Source organism: Ursus arctos, unplaced genomic scaffold (assembly GCF_023065955.2).
Source record: "Ursus arctos isolate Adak ecotype North America unplaced genomic scaffold, UrsArc2.0 scaffold_6, whole genome shotgun sequence".
Lineage (NCBI taxonomy): Eukaryota > Metazoa > Chordata > Mammalia > Carnivora > Ursidae > Ursus > Ursus arctos.
Window position 1 is genome coordinate 52,962,988 of NW_026623078.1, and position 20,727 is coordinate 52,983,714.

The 20,727-nt window shown below is 39.2% G+C and overlaps 1 protein-coding gene across 9 annotated transcripts in view; it reads right to left on the reverse strand.

The window, feature by feature from the left end:
• The window catches only part of NCALD (neurocalcin delta), a 390,461-nt gene that overhangs the window by 139,655 nt on the left and 230,079 nt on the right, over positions 1-20,727 (reverse strand). For all 9 annotated transcript variants that reach the window (XM_057308107.1, XM_048212708.2, XM_026495623.4 and 6 more), the window contains one exon: positions 15,872-15,952. The gene's annotated coding sequence lies outside the window, so the exon portion shown is untranslated. The remainder of the gene's footprint in view (positions 1-15,871; positions 15,953-20,727) is intronic.

Sequence of the window (20,727 nt, forward strand, 5' to 3'; positions counted from 1 at the left end):
TACAAAGGTTTCACTTGGTCAAAGCCTTGACGTAGTCTTGAAAATTCTGAAAAGTCAAGGCATGTGCAAAAGTGATTTCATGTGTTCTCCCTCTCTTCCCCTCCTTGGAGGGGAAAGGCCTGCAGAAATAAGACTTTGTCCATGGGTCTGCTTCTAAAGAGAGCCAAGTATAAAATGTAGAAGAGAAAATAGGTAAAGAGGAAAGGGAACTTCAAGGTACAGTGCTCTCACAAAAAGAGAAAAAAAGGAGAAAGAAACAAGTTTTCGTAAGTTATCTAAAGAACATCTTGCAGAAATTGACCAGCAAATACAATTTCAGATGACTGTTCTCTCAAGTCTGGAAGGAAACCAAAACCTTATTATAAATATCCTAGTTGAGGTTTTAGAAGAACAGTATATGAGGCTGCATTTCATGTACTTCGAGTGCAATTTCTTGGGTTTTTCCTAATTTCATCTCAGGAAAGGGTAATCAATAGCACTCTTGGCTCAGTTTGACAGAGAGCTTCTTGTCTTGTGGCCGACTCTGCTCTGTTGAATGTATGGACCATACCCAGTCTCCTCAGAGCCTCCAAGTTCCTGTCCTCTTTTGGAAAGGGTAGAAACCATATCAGCACTCCCTTTTAGAGAGCACTATTTTTAAACAGAAAATCTGGAAAAATACAAAGCAACACAGAAATTTTTCCTCATTGGGAAAGGGACTCAGCAGCTTTTTTCCCCCCTAAGATTTTATTTATTTATTTATTTATTTATTTATTTATTTATTTATTTAAGAGAGAGCGACAGAGCAAGCACAAGCAGGGGGAGCCTCAGAAGGAGAAGCAGGCTCCCCACCAAGCAAGGAGCCCGAAGGGGGGGCTCGATCCCAGGACCCTGGGATCATGACCCGAGCCGAAAGCAGACATCCAACTGACTGAGCCACCCAGGCACCCCAGGACTCAGCAGCTTTTATAGGAGTCCAGCACAATGCATGTTGGACCCCAACACCATGCACCCCCCCAACACACATACAACAGGGCTGTGACCATCTGCAGGCACTTACTTCAGCTGTGTGCCAGGGGAGATCTTCGCAAACAGAGAGATATTTTAATCCTTTGGAATTCAGAGTTTTAAAAAAATATTTACTCTTTAAATATGACTGACCCTTGCCCCTTTGCGGATTTGAATCAATCAGATCTGTATTATGACGAAGCAAACAAAGATCCTTCCCTCTCTTTATTAAGTGTGAAAGGATTCTAGAGAAAATCTAGACTTTTCTAACTCCTTCTGTCTGATAGCATTAAATCCATTTTTCGTGCCAAAGCCATGCGTCATATGTTCAGAGCATGATCCCATAGCAGCAAGTTTACTGAGGAATACCATTTCTTGGGCCCTTCAAGCCGCCCCTCAAGTGTATTGAATCAGTTCTCACACCATGAATGAGAGTCTAGGAGACAAAAAAAAAAGGAGGATCTCTACAAAGTCTCCCACCTTTCTTTTAATGCTTTGCTTCTGTGAGCAACTGCATTTCCCTCTAGTATTCTCCACCACCACCCCCTTTGTTTTCCTGCTACTTTATCTTATTCCAGTTAATTACTTTCTCTTCAGCCCTTTCCTCTGCCATTCGCTCCCATTTTTTAAGCCAGAAAAATACCTTTGTTTCCTCCTTACCGCTCCTTAGGGCCTCTTCCACAAAGGGAAGGCTCAGTCATTTCTGTACTTCATTCCAAACCAAAATGGAGCAAACAATCCCCAATGTCTTAGAATGGAGTCCCCAATATTTTCATTGAGACAATGGCTTTTTCTATCTTCCCAAGCTTTAAGATCACTGGGGGAGGGACACTGACAACAGTGAAATCTCCAGGGCTCTGCCCCTCACCTTCACGGAGGTGTTTCCCAAAGTGTGGAGTATATCCCACTGGTGTTACTCAAGACAATTTGAGGTAGTGCATAGTTATGGTAGATTTTGGTTGTCTGTTTGTAATGTGCATTATAAAAAATACAACTGTCATTTCAAATCTGTAACTTCACAGCTATTACTGCTTAGGGCAAATGTAAGTTCAAATATAAAAGGGAGTGTTTTAAAGAAAGATACTAAGTAAAAAATAGTATAGATGGAATGTAGATATGGTAAAAATCATGAAGCTGGGACATGATGACTAAAGCTTGGGCAACGTTGTTTAATGGAAATGATTTGAAACTAGGAAGAATGGAACATGATGTCAGCTTCTGGCCATCCCTCCTCCTTCCTTGCAAAGCCCTGAGCTTAGGGCAGAGGGTGGGAATGCAGCTGTTACCGAGGATGGGATTCACAATTTCACACCAGGGACCAAAATATGTAAGAAATGTTTCTGAATGGATAAATCAAATTCATATCCTGCTATTACCAAGGATCACATTACCATTGATTTACAATTAGAAGCACTCTGATAAAATCCTCTCAGTTTAGAAGCTAAAAAGCCCAGAGAGGTCACACGATTTGGTTAGTATCATCCCCGTGAATAGTAACAGAGCTAGAACTCAAAGCCCAAAATTTGCTCATTCTAAATCTTTCTATAAAGATGAGTCTTTCTGACACCTAAGTCTTATTTATTTTGGATTCTATCTAGCTAGATTTAAGAGAGTAGCAGGAGGTAAAACCAGAGAGGCAATATAAGGTGGCGGGGGAAACTCTATCAGGATTTGCAGGCCAGTATGACAACTTTTGGGGGGATTCAGGCAAAAGGTGGAGCTAATAGCTGTGTCTCCTTCTGGCAAAAGGGCCAGAGGAAGTGACATAAGCAGAGAACTGTCACTAGGACAGTCTGATAATATTGCTATAGAGAGAGTGCCCTTCACAGAGCCCTCTTTTAAAATGTTTTATTTGGGGAAAAAAAAAAAAGAAAATATATTATCTTGGAATAATTTTAGTTTACAGAAAACTTGCAAAGGTAGTATGTATAGACAGGTCCCATATACCCCTTACCCAGCTATTGCTAACTTTTTGCACAGCCATGGTGTAGTTATCAAAACTAAGAAATTCGTATTGGTACAGCACTTTACTTGGATTTCCTCCGGTATTTTTCATTGTTTTGTTGTTCTTCTTCTAGGATACAGCCTAGGATACCATACTGCATTTGTCATGAGCTCTCCTGAGTCTCCTCCAAGTTGTGACAGCTTCTTGTCTTAAGAGCTTTTCATGACTTTGACACTTTAGAAGAGGTCAAGTATTGTGCAAACTTTCCCTCAGTTTGGGTTCGTCTCATGATTAGACTGGGATCAGGGATTTGGGGAAAGAAGTGCTCTTCTCATTGCATCATATTAATGGATAAATGCTATCAGTATGACTTATCAACAGTGACATTAACCTTGATCACCTGCTTAAAGTGGTGTCTGTGAGGTTTACCCACTGAAAATTTTCTCTCTTCCTTTCCATGCTCTGTTTGTTAGAAGCATGTCATTAAGTCCAGCCTACACCCACAGAAAATTAAGCTCCACCTCCTGGATGAAGAACTATCCAAGTATCTGTGACATACATTAAAACTACCACCGTCGTTAGTAAATATTTTGAGAGAAATACATTGAGGCTATGCAAATATTCTCTTTCTCCTTAAATGTTTGCCAAATGATCTTAGGATTCGCCAGTGGATCTTGCCTGCAGCAATTATTGCTGTAATGTCCTAATGATGATTTTTTATTGCCCACATTTCTTCTACATTTATAGTTTAGAATTCATCTGTTAAAAAATATGCTCTTTCTCTTCCATTTATTTATTTAATCATTTATTTATATCACTGTGGGCTCATGAATATTTATTTTATTCTTTCAGTTATAATCTAATATTGTTATTACTTTATTTTTTGCTCAAATTGTTCCAGCTTTATTTATAGAGAACTTTGAGGTTGACTCCTGTATCCTTTTGACATGCTCTATCCTTAAAAAAAAATAAGGTTTTTTTAGCACTTTCAATTTTTCTAGCATTATAAGGTTTATATATAATATAGGTGTGTGTGTATATATATATATATATATATATATCTCCACATTTATCTCGCATTTTCCCTGCCTTAGCTCTACAATCAGCCATTCCTCCATGTACCCCCTGGTTTTTTGACTGGAGAAGGGTAATTAGAAACCAAGATGTGGGAGCTGGGTGGGTTCATCTTTACTGGGGTGTCATTGCTTCTAGGCTCTCTCAATAGACAGCCAGAAAATATATGTATGTATATGAATCCATATATATACATATATCAATATTAATTTCTGTGTGTATTTGTATATATATAAAATATGTACATATATGTTTGTATATGAGTATATATACGTGCATACATACATATATGTGTGCATATTTGTGTATATGTACATATATTTTTTTTCAGTATAAATATAAGATTATACTGATATCCCCAGAGCTACTCTGAATCAACTGGCCTAATATTGACACCTGGTGTCAACTTAAAGTCTCCACCTTGTCTCTAAAACCCTAGATTAGCAACTGTTATGGGTTGAATTGTGTCCCCACAAAAGATACGTTGAAGTCTTAACACACAGTACCTCAGAATGACCTGATTTGAAAATGGGGTCATTACAGGCATAATTAGTTAAGATGAGGTCATACAGGAATATCCTTAATCAAATATGACTAGAGCCCTTAGATGAAAAGGAGACGATAGAGACACACACAAAAAGACAGACAAGGGAAGACAGAAGTGGAGATTAGAGTTATAGTGCCACAAACCAAGGAACCTTGGGAGGCTACCGGAGATGAAAGAGACAAGGAAGTATTCTTCCCTAAAGACTCTGGAAGGAGCACTGTCCTACCAACACCTTGATGGCCGACTTCTAGCCTCCAGAACTGTGACAGAGTAACTTTCTGTTGTTTGAAGCCACCAGTTTGTGGTACTTAGTTATGGCAGCCCTAGGAAACTAATACAGCACTTACATGTTTGATACTATTTTCTACCCTTTATAATCTGATGACACACAAATTATCCACTTTACTCCAAAGGCTATCTCAGTTTTATCACATTTAAAACCATCTGGATCCTTCCTAGACCTCTGTCCCTGGTAGCAACGATGGCATCTTATTTTTTGTTACCTCGCTATCACCTGGTTCAGTGCCAGGTACAAGTGCTCACTAAATGTTTGCTATTTGAACACTTATAGGGCTCCTCTGTCTGTCAACCTGTTAGACTAGCCAGGAGAGTCTCCTTTCTAATACCCCCTTTTTTTTTCTTTTTGGCTTTAAGATCTGCTAGGTAAAGTTCATTCATCTGTCTTTCCTTCCTTCTTCCCTTCCTTCCTCCCTTCTTTCCTTCCTTCACTTCTTCCCTTCTCCCTTCCTCCTACTGTCCCTCCAACTAATAATCACTGGGTACATACCATGTGCATAGACTAGTTTGAGACACTAGAGGATTAACAGTGAACAAAAGAGACAAAAATTCTTGCTGTCTTGGAGGTTTACATTCTAATGAGGGAGAAAAATCTAGAATCTGAATTGCAAATTACCCATGTCTAAATGACAAATAAGTAGTGGCACAGAATGATAGACTGTACTTTGGGAATGATTCCCATGGGTTATTTGGCCAGCTGTGGTCTGGTAGCCTCCATCACCAAACCAAAGCCCCTGGCTGAACAGCTGTACTTTTCTTACTCAATTTTTAAATTATTCTCCGCTACCGAAGAAGGAGAGGGGGGCTGAGGGAGAAGGGGAGAAAACAAACTGGCCAGAAAAAAGAGTAGAAAGGAAGGAATGAGAATATTAAATCTCCTACAACGAATGTATTTTAAAGTCAACCCTTCCTGAGCTGTGTCAGGCTGAGTACCTTACCTATGTTAATGTCTTTGTTACAATTACATCATTAATTGAAAACACAACTGCATAATAATAATGGCTAGCCAGAACTGAGAGTTTGCTATGTGTCAGGAAGTGGTCTAGACACTCACCACCTTGATCCCACTTAGTCCTCACCACAATTCTACGAGACAAGTATGATAATTTTTCATTTCACAGATGAAGCGCTGGATACTCAGAGAGGTAAAATCATTTGCTCTGAATCTCCCAGTTAGTAAATGGCAGAGTCCAGACACAGACGTCATTATGTCAGACTTCAAAGTCCTGACCCTTCCTCCTGCTTTTAGGGAACCCTGCCTCCCCAACAGGCGGGCACCAGCTGGCCAGGGCTGCTACCCAGCACAGCCTTCAAACAAAATTCCTTCCATGAAAATGTTCTCAACAATGGACCCTCTTGCTGACCCTGTCCCTTTCAGCACTTCATTGTGAGGATTTTTTTTTTTTTTTTTTGTAACTGCTCTGTCCCAGCGCTCTGTCTCCCCTGGTTACTGGGTAACAGATATCTTGGGTGATATTTGCTGGATTTCCTATGGCCATGGCCTCTTTATCTTTCCCAGCACTTCTCAGCCTTTTAATTGTCTCCTTATTATTTAAGCCAGCATGGAGCAATTTTCCAAAACATCCAATTAGCAAGTGCACAGAAGGAACTGGGTCCATAATTAATTAGTGATTCTAGGACACAACAAAGCAAAAGTAAAGCCAAGGATGTGGAAAGCACTGAAAACTGAAACTACAAGAAGATACACGCATTCCAGGACCCTTCCCCACGAGGGGCAAAGAATCGAACAATCCACTCACTAATTCAAATCCCCAAAGCCCTTCCGTACATTTTGGGATTGAACAACATCAATCACTGGGTGACAGTCCCAAGTGGAACATCTGCCCCTCCAGGATGAATGGTTGCTTCTGTTTTTTAGCAGTGAACCGATTCAGTCCCCATTGTTTTCATACGACAAGGTTGGCCCCTCTTTCCTCCCACAGTTGTTCAAGCCTCTCCAGAGACAGTATTTCCTGCATGATGGTCCCAACCCCTGGGGTTTCTTGCTCATCATCAGAACAGAGGCCATGTTAGAACACCAGGATTCAAGAGGCCAAACTAGGTTGACTGTGGCAGCCAGGAACGGGAGGACAGTAAAAGAATACGAGGATTCTCAGATGTACAGTTACTATTCCAGTTTGGTGAAGAAAGGAGGGCCTTGGTGGAAGTTTATCCAGATCAAGTTTTCCCCAGACACCAACTCATTCTCCAACACACTTGTGAAGTGTAAATGGCAACGGGGTACTAGCACTGTTATTGGTGAAAGAGTCACCTTTTCATTAGGAAGAAATAAAGATGATTTCTTTTGGGTTTTTTTGGTTGCCTTTTTCTTAGGAGGATATAAGGATTATCATCTATGGTTTTTGGTTGTTATGGACTCTCATTATTGCCTGAAAGGCCAGAGCCAACAAAAGAAGTCTGAAGAGCATTACGGCAAGTTCCCACATCTCACAGGGGTGACATCACTACCATCACACACTTGCCAGCAGGGAAAATTAGAAGATTTATATAGAACATTAGAGTTGTAGGAATCTTTCACTACTGTTTCTCACCTATAGCCTAATTTCCTTTTGGCTTTAGATTGAACTAATACCAGCAGTCAGGCTCATTTCTGTGCTTAAGGGAGTATACCTAAACCTACCCCACCAAGCCACGGTCTAAGCACTTTGACTACTACCATGGCAATGAATATGAGCAAGGTTAGATGAAAGGAAAATGAAAATAGCCCCTAAGTCATTAATAAGACAGACTTGTTGTTACTGCCGCTGCTGCTCAAAAGAGTAAATAACTATGATGCATGTTGCTAAGCAATGTTGCATTTTCAGTCCTTAATAACTCCATTAATAACAAAGGATGACAAACTACATTTTGAGATTGATGAGATGCTTTCCCTTCCTTCTGTGAATAATCAGCCTCAGCAACCATGGCTCCTAACACAAAGCAAAAATGATTATCCTTTGTCCCCTAGCTGGGATGCATATTAGAACTCAGTGGTGTATGTCCTATTGGAAAGTCTAAGTGTTCTCTGCTAACCCCTCTCCCATGGTACTTTAAGTCTTAAATTTAAAAAAAAATACATGAATTGATAAATAAGCACACATTCTTTCCCCAAAATGCTGCTTCTCGATTATTACATATGTATATGTAAGGAGTGTTTGAAAATTGTGAATTTTAAATGTCATACCCTTAAAGATTTGTAGTACAATGATTCTACAAATATCCATCCTTCCGATTCAAAGGTAGTGTTGCTTTGGGGGATTCTGTGTGAAGGTGACCAACTCTGCCGACCAGTCCCAGATCCTGTGTTGATGACAACTACCTCTTGGTTTATAGATGCTAGAAACTTGCTCAGAATGAGCTGCCAACTAATGGCTTCTTGCCCCTTCCCCCCAGTTACCCAGAATTCCCAGTTACCCAACATTTCCCAGCTACTAAGTATTAGACAGAAATAGTCTGCAAGAAAATAACCTCTTCAGCAGGATTCTACCAATGGAATTCTGGAACTTTTCATCTCCGTAGCCAAGCAATGTTGCACAAGAGACACGACTGTCTGAAAGAGCAGAGTCTGGAGCCAGACTTTCTAAGGTAAATCTCAACTACACAATTTCCCATTGAAATGACTTTGGCAAATTAATGTCTTCCTGCCTCTATTTGCAATGATTAAGTAAGCTGATATATGCAAAGTGCTTAAAACAGTGCCTCCTTCTGGCACCTTTTGGCTCTGGAGCAGAGTTATACAAGCATTTGCAAGAATCTTCAAATACCTCCCTGGTCAAAACAAGGAAATACCTCAGTTTGTAAAGGAGGAAAAAACTGACTCCAGAAGGCAACCTTAGGATCTGTATTTGCTGCTTTTATATTTCAGAGGAAGTCACTGATCTAGAGAAGCTAGAAATTGCCAAAATTTGAATTCCTATAACACCAAACTGTTACTAATTATGGTTCTGGTCATATGCCATATGTTTCCCAGAAATAACAAATGTTCCATGGAAAAATAAGTGGCTAATAAGTGTGGGAAAAACATATAGTAAATGTTGTTTTTCTTGGCTGTTAATTTTAAAATAATGAAATATTCAATGAAAAGTATCCAACTGCAGCGACTTCTTACCACTTCAGAAAGATACTCTTGAGCTACTGAAATTTAGAAATCTATGTTCAAATAGCATCATCAAGTAATTTATTCTGAATCAATTACATTTTAAATTTTGAAAAATGTTACTCATGTCCCAGGTGTTTTTCCCAGTAGAAATTACAGTGGTAGATGTTAAATTAACTCCATGTGAGTCTCATTTTCAGAAATACAATTTAAGACTGCTGAAAATTTTCAATGTGTCCCCTTGAGTGGCATAAAAAAAAGGTTTTAAATATTTTGTTTTTGTGGGGTTTTTTTTCTTCTAGGAATACATTTCTCTCAAACAATTTTTCAATATTACTATTTAACAGGCTAAGTGTTTTAGACTTCTCTTACACTCCTTTTATTTTACTTAAGTGACTATGAATGCGGTGAGTTTTTGCAACTATACAGTGAAAGAAAATTAGATTATTGATCAAGTGATCTTCGATTATACAGGCCATACCGGCAGTAGGAGGAAGGGGGTATGTTTTATTTCAGTAGCTTTTACACTAAAGAGCAGTATTTTTTAAAATAAATCAGTCTGATATTCTCATTCCTTCCTATTTTCTGATATAAGTAAGGCATGATAATCCTATAGGTGCTAAAAATTGATCAAGATCTGACCCAAGCTACTCTGGAGATAGGTGTTATTATCTATAGGATGATACATCCACATGTAGTAAGTGTGCTTACTATGTGACAGGCAATGCCAGGGCTAGAATTATCATGATGAAAAAAGCAGACCGGAGCCCTGTCCTCATGAAGCTTATAGTCTGGAGCGGTGCTGTTTAAAGTGTCTGTGGACCAGAGCCACCCCATGAACTATTCTTATCAGACCACAACAGGATAAGTATAGATATTGCAAGTAATTGTTTAGACATTTTTACAGTAGTTGGACATTGCTGTAACATCCAAACGTGTGATCAAGTGGACTCATCTCATTAAATGGAGTATAGATGGGGTATATGCAGAACTTGAATAGTAAGCTTCACACAGAGCAGTCTAAGTACTGGTCATAGACAAGAGGATACATATTGGCATGTGATGGATAGGAAATTAAAAAAAAAAAAAAAATCTAGCCCTCCCCATGGATAGTTTGAAAAGTACTAGTCTAGTGCTTTCCAAGCATGATAGGAAAGAGAGAAAGAGGAATGGAAGGGGAGGAAGGAGGGAGGAAGAGAGGGAAAGAGAGACAGAGAGAGAGTGAGACGAAGGGAGGGGAGAGAAAGGGAGAGAGTAGTACAGTAGTTCCTTGTGCTACTCAGGCCATCTGGTTTATTGCTTTTCGAGAGCGATATGGGGACAGGAGCGAACGGAGGTAAGGAAGAGGAAACTGAAAAGGTGGGTTGTAGTCAGTTAGTAGAAAGCTTTAAGCACCATGAAAAAGAATTAGAACTTTATTTTTGAGACAATTGGTAGTTTTTCAATATGACTGAACATGATAGGAAATGAAAGAAAGCTCTGTTTTACTAAATAATATTGGTCTCATTTGAACTATATGCAACATTTTAAGGCAGGAGGCCCTGAGGTAAAGTAAATAATGACAGTAAAAAGGAATTTTAAAAAATAGTTCCCCTAATGGTGCCATATATTAGTCACATGTCTAAGTAAATTTATGCAATATTAAGTCTTCCCAGGCACCACAGCATAGTAAAACACCACTTTAGAAGATCTAATCATGCATGATTGAAGTGATGATTTTCAAATGCCATTTCTTAGCTTAACAGTGACAGAGAAAACGCACATTCTTCCCATTTTCAGAAACTTTTATTAAACCACAGATATTAAGGGAACATTAAACCAATATATTATTGTAATAACTTACACTAAAACGTCAAGTACCATCACAAAGGACACAAGAATGGCACTTTCTTCTCCCTGTTGTTCTTAACTTCCCATAAAACTCGAATTGCACTCATTAAATGTGCCTCACTTAAGTTTCTATGTGTCACTACAAGGCTACTGATGCTTGCACCTGAGTCGGAGTCTTTTAAAGATTCCCATAAATGTATCTTTTTAAAAAAACAGGTGAGCCACAAAGTAAGTTTTAAACTTTGAGAGTAAAATTTTATAACATTTTAACAAATAAAACAAGGCTCTCAAAGTGTGGGCACCCTCCCCCCACAGAAAAAATGTATTGCCACATTAGGATTTCACATGTTTGACTGAGTAAAAATCTAATTAATTACCCTTCTAATTCTGGTTTCATAATATTATTTTTAATTGGGATGTAAGAACCATAGAATCATAAAGATACCGTCCTGTTAAACTGAAAGCTATGCATTTAGGATTGGACATGTTTGCAATATAACCATAATACAAAGCTAGAACACAGCACAGGGACTCACTGATTATGATATCTAAAGAAGTGGTTCTCAACCAAGAGTGGGTTTGCCCCTCCCAGGAGGTATTTGGCAATGCAAGAAATGACTGTCCAGACGGCGGGATACTACTGGCACCAGAATGCTACCAAACATTCTCCACAGTGTAGGACAGCCCCTCGCGACAATGATCTGGTCCAAAATGTCAACAGTGCTGCAGTTGAGAAACCCTGTACTAAAGGATCCCACTAACATTTCCATTATTCTTCTTGGCATACATGGAAATAATCATTTTGATCCATGCAATCTGAATACTGGAAATAAAGAAGTTCCCAGAGACTGGAACAGATCATTATTATGCCTTCCTTGGCTATAATGAACTATCCTCTGATTTTCGCAAGCAAGACCTGAAGGTGACTCTCACAGGTGCCCTGGTTTAATTCCATCAATAGTGATACTTTAGATGCAGATATGGAAACGTTGTCAATCAGGAAATCTTCAAGCAGATCTTCAGAAAAGACAGGCATGACTGAAAACTCAAGGAAGGTTCCAGATATGTATGATTTTCTGAGTTGTAAGTCACTGATTATTTTAAGATGCATCATCAATTAAATAACAGCTTTGGAAATGTGGCAAAGAAATACCTTTCCTTAAATGTATACATTGATTTTAAGATGTGTATCTTTTTTAGAGATGGTAAATGTACAAAATCTATAAAGTATATTAAGTGTATAATACGACATACTAAGCTCTGTGTTAAAACAAACGGATTCTGAAATATTCTCCCTCTTGGGTCCTTCTCCATCAATGTTAGCTTCCATTGTTTTCATTGAAGTCTTTTTATTGCTCCCCTCATCCTCCACCCACCACTCCAAGAAGAGGAGGTAAGGTGCAAGGAGGGCTGTGGTATCACTAGATCCTCAGAAACCAGAATACAAATCTCACGGCTTCCCTCTCTTATGTTCCTCTCTTGGAGTTTCTCCAAAGTCTTTAACTGTGAATTAAGTACCTTGAAGAACACCCGTGCTAAGCATGGTCTTAGCGCTGCTAGAACATATTACTTTACTTAACTAAACAAAGGAATCACTACACTTAGATGCAATACAACAGATATTTGAAATTATTTTTTAAACTTCACCTAAAGACTAACCACATCACTCATGAACAAACAAAAACTTGCTGTAAAACCTATACATTTCCTTATTGGCATATGATCTGCTTGTTCCACTAGAATTTAGGATCCATGTGAACAGGGATTTTGTCTTGTGTGTATTGGCTGAATGAGTGAATGAATATCATCTCCCAAAGAGCACAGTCATTATAGAATCACAAACTCCTTTTATTTTCACACTAGTGATAGAAGACAATAGTTAGAAACTACTCATGTTCACTCATTCTCTACTAAGTCTTTCATCATCTGCCCCTGCCACCTTTCTAGCTTTCTCTCACATCGTGTCCCTCTTGCTCTCCAGCAACACTGGCCTTGGTTCAGTTCCCGGTAAGTGCTATGTTCCCTACTACCTTAGGGCCTCCCCAAAGCACTCTCCCCCATGTTCCCAACCTCTTCAGATTTCTTCAGGGAAGTCTTCCCTGATGACCACTTATCTAAGTACAGTGCCTATATGGTCTGTTTCCCATGTTTGTTTTTTTCCCATCATTACTATGATGATCACATAAAATGTGTGCCATTATTTGACTACCATGTCCATCCCATCCCACACCAGTCAACTGTAGGCAGAAACCATGCCTGTCTCGTTCCCCATTAATATCGCTATCATTTAACACAGTGCCTGTCACAGAGCAAGTACTTGATACATATTTATTGGATGAATAAATGAATTGTTTCTAGGAACATTATGTTACCAAATATACAAGTCCAGGTTAGACTATATTGTTCTCCACGAGGGCTCAAATTGGTAGGTGCTTAATCAATGCTTTTTGGTTAATTGGAATCATTTATCTACTGTCATTAAACTATCTGCTCTTAAGTCTACATGACACTAAGTCTACATGTTGCAAAATTGCTAGAAATCAATTGCTCTCTTTCTATTCTTTTTTCTATATACTAATAAAAAAGCTTGGTTTATTATTTTTTTCACTGAATTTATTGGCTATTTTGAAATTAAGAACATGACTGTGTGGAAAATGGTTGTCAGGGAATCAATTATTTGGATGGTCAGTATTTGTCTCTATCTGAAAACATCTGGAAGCATACTTTAATTATCCCCCAGATATTTGGCATCTTGTGTTCTCAGCCTCTGAGATAATCTCTCCTCATTACTGTTCTTGAATGAAAGATATTCTGTAGACACAATAGGTGTTTGTGGTTTTTTTTGATAGAGGAGAATTTATAGGACATTGAAAATAAAGAGTAGTGAGCTCCCAGGCTAAAAGGATTAAAGTAATATTTTTTAAGAGGAGAAGGAAAGGAGTCTCTAGTGCAGAAAACTATAGAAAAATATAATTCCATGTAATGTCATGTAACTAAGAAGCTAGTTACAAAGGAAGCCTTGGGGAAGATACGCATTTCTTAAGGATCCATACAAAATGACTCTAGCCTAAAGGAGCTAAAGAGAGATACCCAGGTGACAGGAAATCAGAAATAATTGTAAACCTGGAGTCTATTCACATACTTCACCTTAAAATAGTTTCTTTACATATATCTTTCCTATCTATTGCTATCAGGATCTCTGTCATTAGGTGAGAGTATCTGAAATTCTTGAACAAAATTCCAGAAAGCACAAGAAATGGGGCAGTATTTGCTAACTTCGGCCATCCATTTGGAAAGCCCCAGAGAGGAGGTTAGCCTCTGTTACAGAGGGCATCCTCATCCCTGCCCTGCCCACTCCTCTCTCAAGACAACAGTCGTTGAGCAGAAAGTGCTCCTTCACTGCTTCGAGACCTTTCCTGTCAATTTCTCGACCAAATTGTCCTCTTTTGGATTTGGAAGTTACCTTGAATCTGCAGCATGAACCCCTGCAGCTTAGCCTCTCTTTGCTCCACATAAACCAGAAATGAAGTAGAGTGTAGCTGGGGCTCACTGGGACCTGTCCCTGAGATCAAGGAAGAGAGACCTGCATGCTTGAGGGGGGACAGGGACACCAGAAGCTAATAGCAGACATATTGATTCTCTGCACTTCCATGTCAAGGGGAATGGTTCTTATATTTAATCATACTCATTCTTTCCTGTCTTTTAGGCAAGAACACACATTTTCCTATTTAGTTTGATGTCAGAAAGATCCAAGGAACTAATGCAATAGCTATATTGTGTTTATGGTTGTGATAATCCTAAGTACTTCAACAAGATTATCACAAGAAGAAAGAGCCTCTAGGGCTGCAATTCTATCGTGGCCTCCAGAAGAAATGTATTGGGGTTGAGGCTCAGTTCTCAATGATACGAAGAAAAAAAAAAATTAGAGTTTGCTTAGCATAACCTCAAATATTTTATTACTGTCCTATGTATCTCATTAAAAGGACTGGCCTATCAGATTTGGAATACAGACTTTTCACTTTCACTTTCTTGTTACATCCTGATAAACCATGTTGTGCATCTAACACCTAAACCATAGAAACTTAATGGGGATAAAGAAAGTGGGATGAGAAAGAAATGAGTACGCTTAAATTTCATCTTACATCAACTTATTTCCCTTCCCTGCAACATCAGGAAAATACAAAATCAGGTTTTGTTCTTACCCACATTTATTTTATTTTTGCCATTTGTTCTTCATTTAAAACTATCTGGTCAAGTAAACATTAGATTAATATTGATGCCTTGTTTACAAACAGCCACAAAGAAGTTTCACCAGGGCCTAAGCCATATTATTACCTTGCCTACAAATCTTATCTGGCTCTCATCTGGGGCCATTAGCATATCTTGAAAAATTTCCAAGAACTTCATATACCAGTAGATTTCCCTTCCTGAAAAGCCAATTTCCTAAATATTCAATGAGATGGCTTTTGAGACCCACATCAACAAATTAGGAAAGTAATAGTGTTCCTATCTTAACAGGAAATCCACTATTATGGGGCTGCTGCCCTAATTATATCATAATAGAATTTCAAAAGAATTGTTTCTGGATTAAAAAAAAAATCCCATCTACTTGCTGCACAATATCTTCTTCAATTTTCCAGACCAAAAGAGTAGATTTAGAAAGTAAGGAAGGGCACATACATATTGCTTTTTTTTTTTTCCAGGAAGAAAGTCAGGTTTTTACTTCTTAATCATGTCTCCTGTTTGTTTTTGTCTTTTAAAGTAAATTTCTTACAAAAATACATTTTATGTATTTCTTACATAAGGTTTCCATTTAATCAGAGTCACCACAGAATAGATTTTTTTAAAAATGAGAATGTACCATGGTTTTCTTGTCAGTAACATACAATTTCATCAAGAGTTAAAGTGGAAATATATACCTTGTGACCAAGGTTTGATAGCAGATTAATAAGCTAGCATTTGTCATTTACCAGATAACAAACATATAAACACACAATAGCCTAACAGAGATGTAACATTTTTGCATTCTGAATCATAACTTAATAATAATCACATTTAAAACCCAGACATTCAAGAGGTTAAAAAAGGAACTCACAATATGCAGTCAGGCAGCACCTCGGATCACAGAGCCTTCCACGGTATCACGACAGATTTTATCACCAGCAGTTCTATGGCCCTGCAATTGAGATCACTCATAATTAATGAATATTTTACTTGAACATTTGACAGCTCAGTAAGCAGTTTATGTAAGGCCGTTACTTTTATTTCTTCTGTAGTTGCCTTTGCAAACAGGAAACAGGAAACACACCTACAAGAACACTGACATATCTCAGCCTAATTGGTCTCTGGCTCAAAGTACCCAGGGGCGAGTCTTGTTTTACAGGGGTGATAAGTACAGTCCACAAAAGTATGGGACTCAGGTCCTAATATTTCACAGTTAAAAATCCTCTAGATAGATGCTATGCAGGCCATTTACTATTGGGAGAAACAGGCCTTCTTAGTAACATTCAGGCTTTATGGCCTTAATCCTGGAAGGACTATAAACCTCAGAATAAACTCATATATATACCAATATATGTATGTATGAATATGTATTATATATATATTATACATACATACATGTATATATATACATAAATATATACTATGTTAAGTAACATATGATTTTAAAATATATACATATATAAGTAATGTACTATTTAAAAAACATATTTTTTTCCTGGAACATATATGGAAACTATCATTCAGGAATCTTTTGGCTACAAATAACAGAAACCTCAATTCAAACTCATTTATTCAAATAAATAACAAAACAAGGAAATATTGTGGTTCATTGAGCTGGGGAAAACAATGTCCAGATGTAGGGCTGGTTTTGGGAAAACAGAGGTTCGCTACATCATTTGATTCTCTGCAATTCCCTGGGCACAGGTATTCTCTGCAGATTGATTTTCACCTCAGGCTGCCTCCCCTTGGTACAAAAAATATTCGCTGTAGCAGTTCAAGACTACATCTGTATCTTCCAAGAAGATAGTGTTAGCACCCTGGCAGTCCCAGGTTCTGAGGCTACTCAGATTGCCCATCACTGAAGCAGTCACTATACTTTGCTGAATCACTTCAAACTAATCAAGGCTTATCCCTGGAGGTCAAGGTAGGATCATCCCAAAGAAAAATCACACGGAAGGTCATTCAGGATACTGAGAGGAAGGGAAAAGAGATTGTCACAGAGGAAATCAACAAATGTCCACCACAGCGTCTGACAATAATCTGAAGATAGGTATTTGAGGATGCGTATTCATGAAAACACAAGTTCTTGCACTATTTAAAGATGTCAACAAGAGAATGAGCTGAGGTTCAAGAGGTATTGATTACCCAAATCTTTACATTCAGTTGGACTTTCTGTTAACACTGGATTTGCTCTCTAAGAAAATAGGTCAGAATACTTCCACTGGGGGCCCCTGGGTGGCTCAGTCGGGTAAGCCTCTGCCTTCAGCTCAGGTGATGATCACAGGGTCCCAGGATGGAGCCCCACATCAGACTCCCTACTCAGTGGGTGGGTCTGCTTCTCCCTCTCCCTCTGCCCCTCCTCCCTACTTGTGTCAACCTCTCCCGCTCGCTCTCAAACAAATTAATTAAAAATACATCTTTTAAAAAAGGGAATATTTCCACTGTGTTTCTGAAGTACATTTTATAGTGTATGAAGACCTCTTACATTTGATCTTCCATTTTGACATCCAAACAAACAACCCTGTGGGGAGTGGGGATGAGGGGACCGCCATTCCCATTGGAAGCTTAGAGAGTGGGGCAGACACTGCTGGTTACCTAGCCAATTCCTAGTCTACCGGTTTTTCCTTACAGAACCTCGATTTTGGGGGCGCCTGGGTGGCACAGCAGTTAAGCGTCTGCCTACGGCTCAGGGCGTGATCCCGGCATTATGGGATCAAGCCCCACATCAGGCTCCTCCGCTAGGAGCCTGCTTCTTCCTCTTCCACTCCCCCTGCTTGTGTTCCCTCTCTCACTGGCTGTCTCTATCTCTGTCGAATAAATAAATAAAATCTTAAAAAAAAAAAAAAAAAGAACCTTGATTTTGTTCAGGGCAGCAATTTGCCCTGTAAAGACTGCAGCTAAGGCCAAGCAGGTGGAACAGTTTGGGCCCCGGGCCATGGAAGCTGAAGTAACGACATAGGGCTCCCAGAAAAGCTCTTTAAAAGAGCTCTCCACTCGCTTATTAATCTTTGCCCTTCCTCTTCTTCATGCCTGAAACATTGATACAATGCCAGAGATAAAGACGTATCTTGCAGTCATGAAGTGACAAGCATGAAGACAAAAGCCACATGCCGTGAAGACTAAACTGAAAAAAAGGAGCCACTACACTGGGCCTGGTTTGCCTGCTCCCGGGCTGTTACATGAGAAAAAAAAAAAAAAAAAAGAAGAAAGAAAAGAAAAAACAAAACCCTCTGTTTGGCTAAGCTACTGTAGAAGGATTCTTGTTACATGCAGCTGAACATACTTTGGATACAAGGAGGTTTCGCAACCCCATAATGACAGATCAAGGCTTAATTCTGGGTCTCTTGACTCCTTGTCCAGCGATATTTCCAATAAATGGCAGTGCCTCTCCAAAAGCAGAATCGTCCTCTGCATACCATACAAACAGGCATTTTAAATTTATGCTTTCTTTTTCAACAAATAGCTCATTTAAATGATCTGAGTCATAGTTCAAATGGAGAGAAGAGATTCATTGCTTTTGTTCTGGGTTTCTTCAGCTTTTTAACATGTGCCACTCAAGCACTTGCAGAACCGCTCAGACACGAATGCCTTGGCTACAGTAAAGGAAGCCCATCATTTGACCAAAATTTCTTTCAAAGCTGCCTAAGGAAGAATTAGCCATCTTCCCAAATCTTGCCATGGTTGACGTTTCTTCCTGGACCTTCTCCAGGTTTTAAAAGACAGAAGAGGAGTTTTGGTGTCTGGCTGCACATGTAAGGAGCTTGGAAATCACCACTCCGTCCTAACAACAGGTCGAATTCAATCACTCTTCTCGGATCTGTAAGAGAGGGAAGGACACAGGGCAAAGCACTGCTCCCAAGATTGGAAAGAGGAGCAGGGAATACAGGGAGTCTTGGCTTCCCTGACAGGGGCTTCCCAGCAGAAGCTGCCATAGGGAGCAGTGTGGGGGTAGGAAAACCTGAATTGTAATTTAAGAATTGCTGGAATCGGGGCGCCTGGGTGGCGCAGTTGTTAAGCATCTGCCTTCGGCTCAGGGCGTGATCCCGGCGTTCTGGGATCGAGCCCCACATCAGGCTCCAATGCTGGGAGCCTGCTTCTTCCTCTCCCACTCCCCCTGCTTGTGTTCCCTCTCTCGCTGGCTGTCTCTGTCAAATAAATAAATAAAATCCTTAAAAAAAAAAAAAAAGAATTGCTGGAATCTCTGTGGGGACAACTAAAGCACTAGGTGGACCCAGTCAAAGAGGGGCCCTCACAATACTGCGAGATTTACTTCCAGGACATCTACCAGATTCCCACAGTCAATATCGGAGAAAAACCTCCTCCAGCTTCCAGAATGCAAAGGGGAAAAGGAACTATTTGGAAATATGACAGAGCACTCTGTTCTTAACAAGGCCTGTCCTTCAAGTAAACTAGTTAACTAGAGCCTAAACTGCTGGAGTGTTATGAGAAGCTACTGACCTGGGGAAGGGAAATACTGGATGAAGTCTTCTCTAGCCTTCCACTGTGGAAGAAGGAAACTATTCACCTTCGGACAACACTAGCCATCCTGAGAAAAGGGGGAGAAAAAATCTAGAACATTGTGAAGGTCACAGTCCAGAGAAACGTGCTCCCTAAAAGACCTAATCGTAGGATGCGCAGAGTGCCTCCTCTCCCTGAAAACGTCACCACCACATGACTAAAGATCTATTTACAGCAGTTCCTATCACCTGGTACATCGTGTCTGGCTATCAGGAAAAAATTACAGAGGGTACCAAAAGGAAAAAAAATCACAATTTGAAGAGACAGGGCAAGCATCAGTCCAGTCAAGGCCGGGAAGATGGAGTTAAAAGACAGCAGGGCTCTCACGAAGGTTGAAATAATTCACTGAGCCAAAAGTCAAGGAGAAGCCATACCCAAAGATCAATTCCAGAGGGATTTAGGACTTAGTTGTGAAAAGCAAAATGTGAAAACTTGTAGAAGAAAACATGGAGAACATATTTTGAATCTCCGATTGGGAAAGGAATTCTTAAGGCACAAAAGTACTAATTACAGAAGGAAAGACTGATAAAATTGCCCCATTATAATATTAAGATCTTTGTTTATAAAAATGTACAATAAAGAAAGCAAAAGGCATGCCACCAACTGAGATGAGTTTGCAACTAGTAAAATAAACAAAAGACCGGTATTCAGATTATATAAAGATATGTTACAAATCAGAAAGAAAAAGACAATACACACACAAAAAAATGAGCAACAGATCTGACACATTGTCACGGAGGAGAAAAACAAGAATGGTAAATGTACATATAAAAAGATGAGCGACTTCATTTGTAATCAGGAAAATGCAAATTAAACTGACGGTGGGAGTAGAAGTTGATAGAAGCACTTGCAAACAATTTAACCTTCAGTCATGAAGCTGAATGTTCGTATGTCCTCCAACTGAGTAAACCCACTCTTACCTCTATTCTCTAGAGAAATTCTTATATATTGGCCCTGGAAGACACGCACAAAATGTTTATAACAGCTTTCTTAAAAACAACGAAAAGCTATATTTAACACTAATGTCCATCAACCAGCAAGCAATTAAATAAACTGAGTTATATACATAAAATGAAATAATAGATAACAAGGAAAATCAATAAATCCGGGCTACAGGCAATAACTTGGGTGAACCTTAACAGCATAATGAATGAAAAAAAGCAAGTATGAGGTAACTATATACAGATAGTGACTTTTTTTTTTTTAACA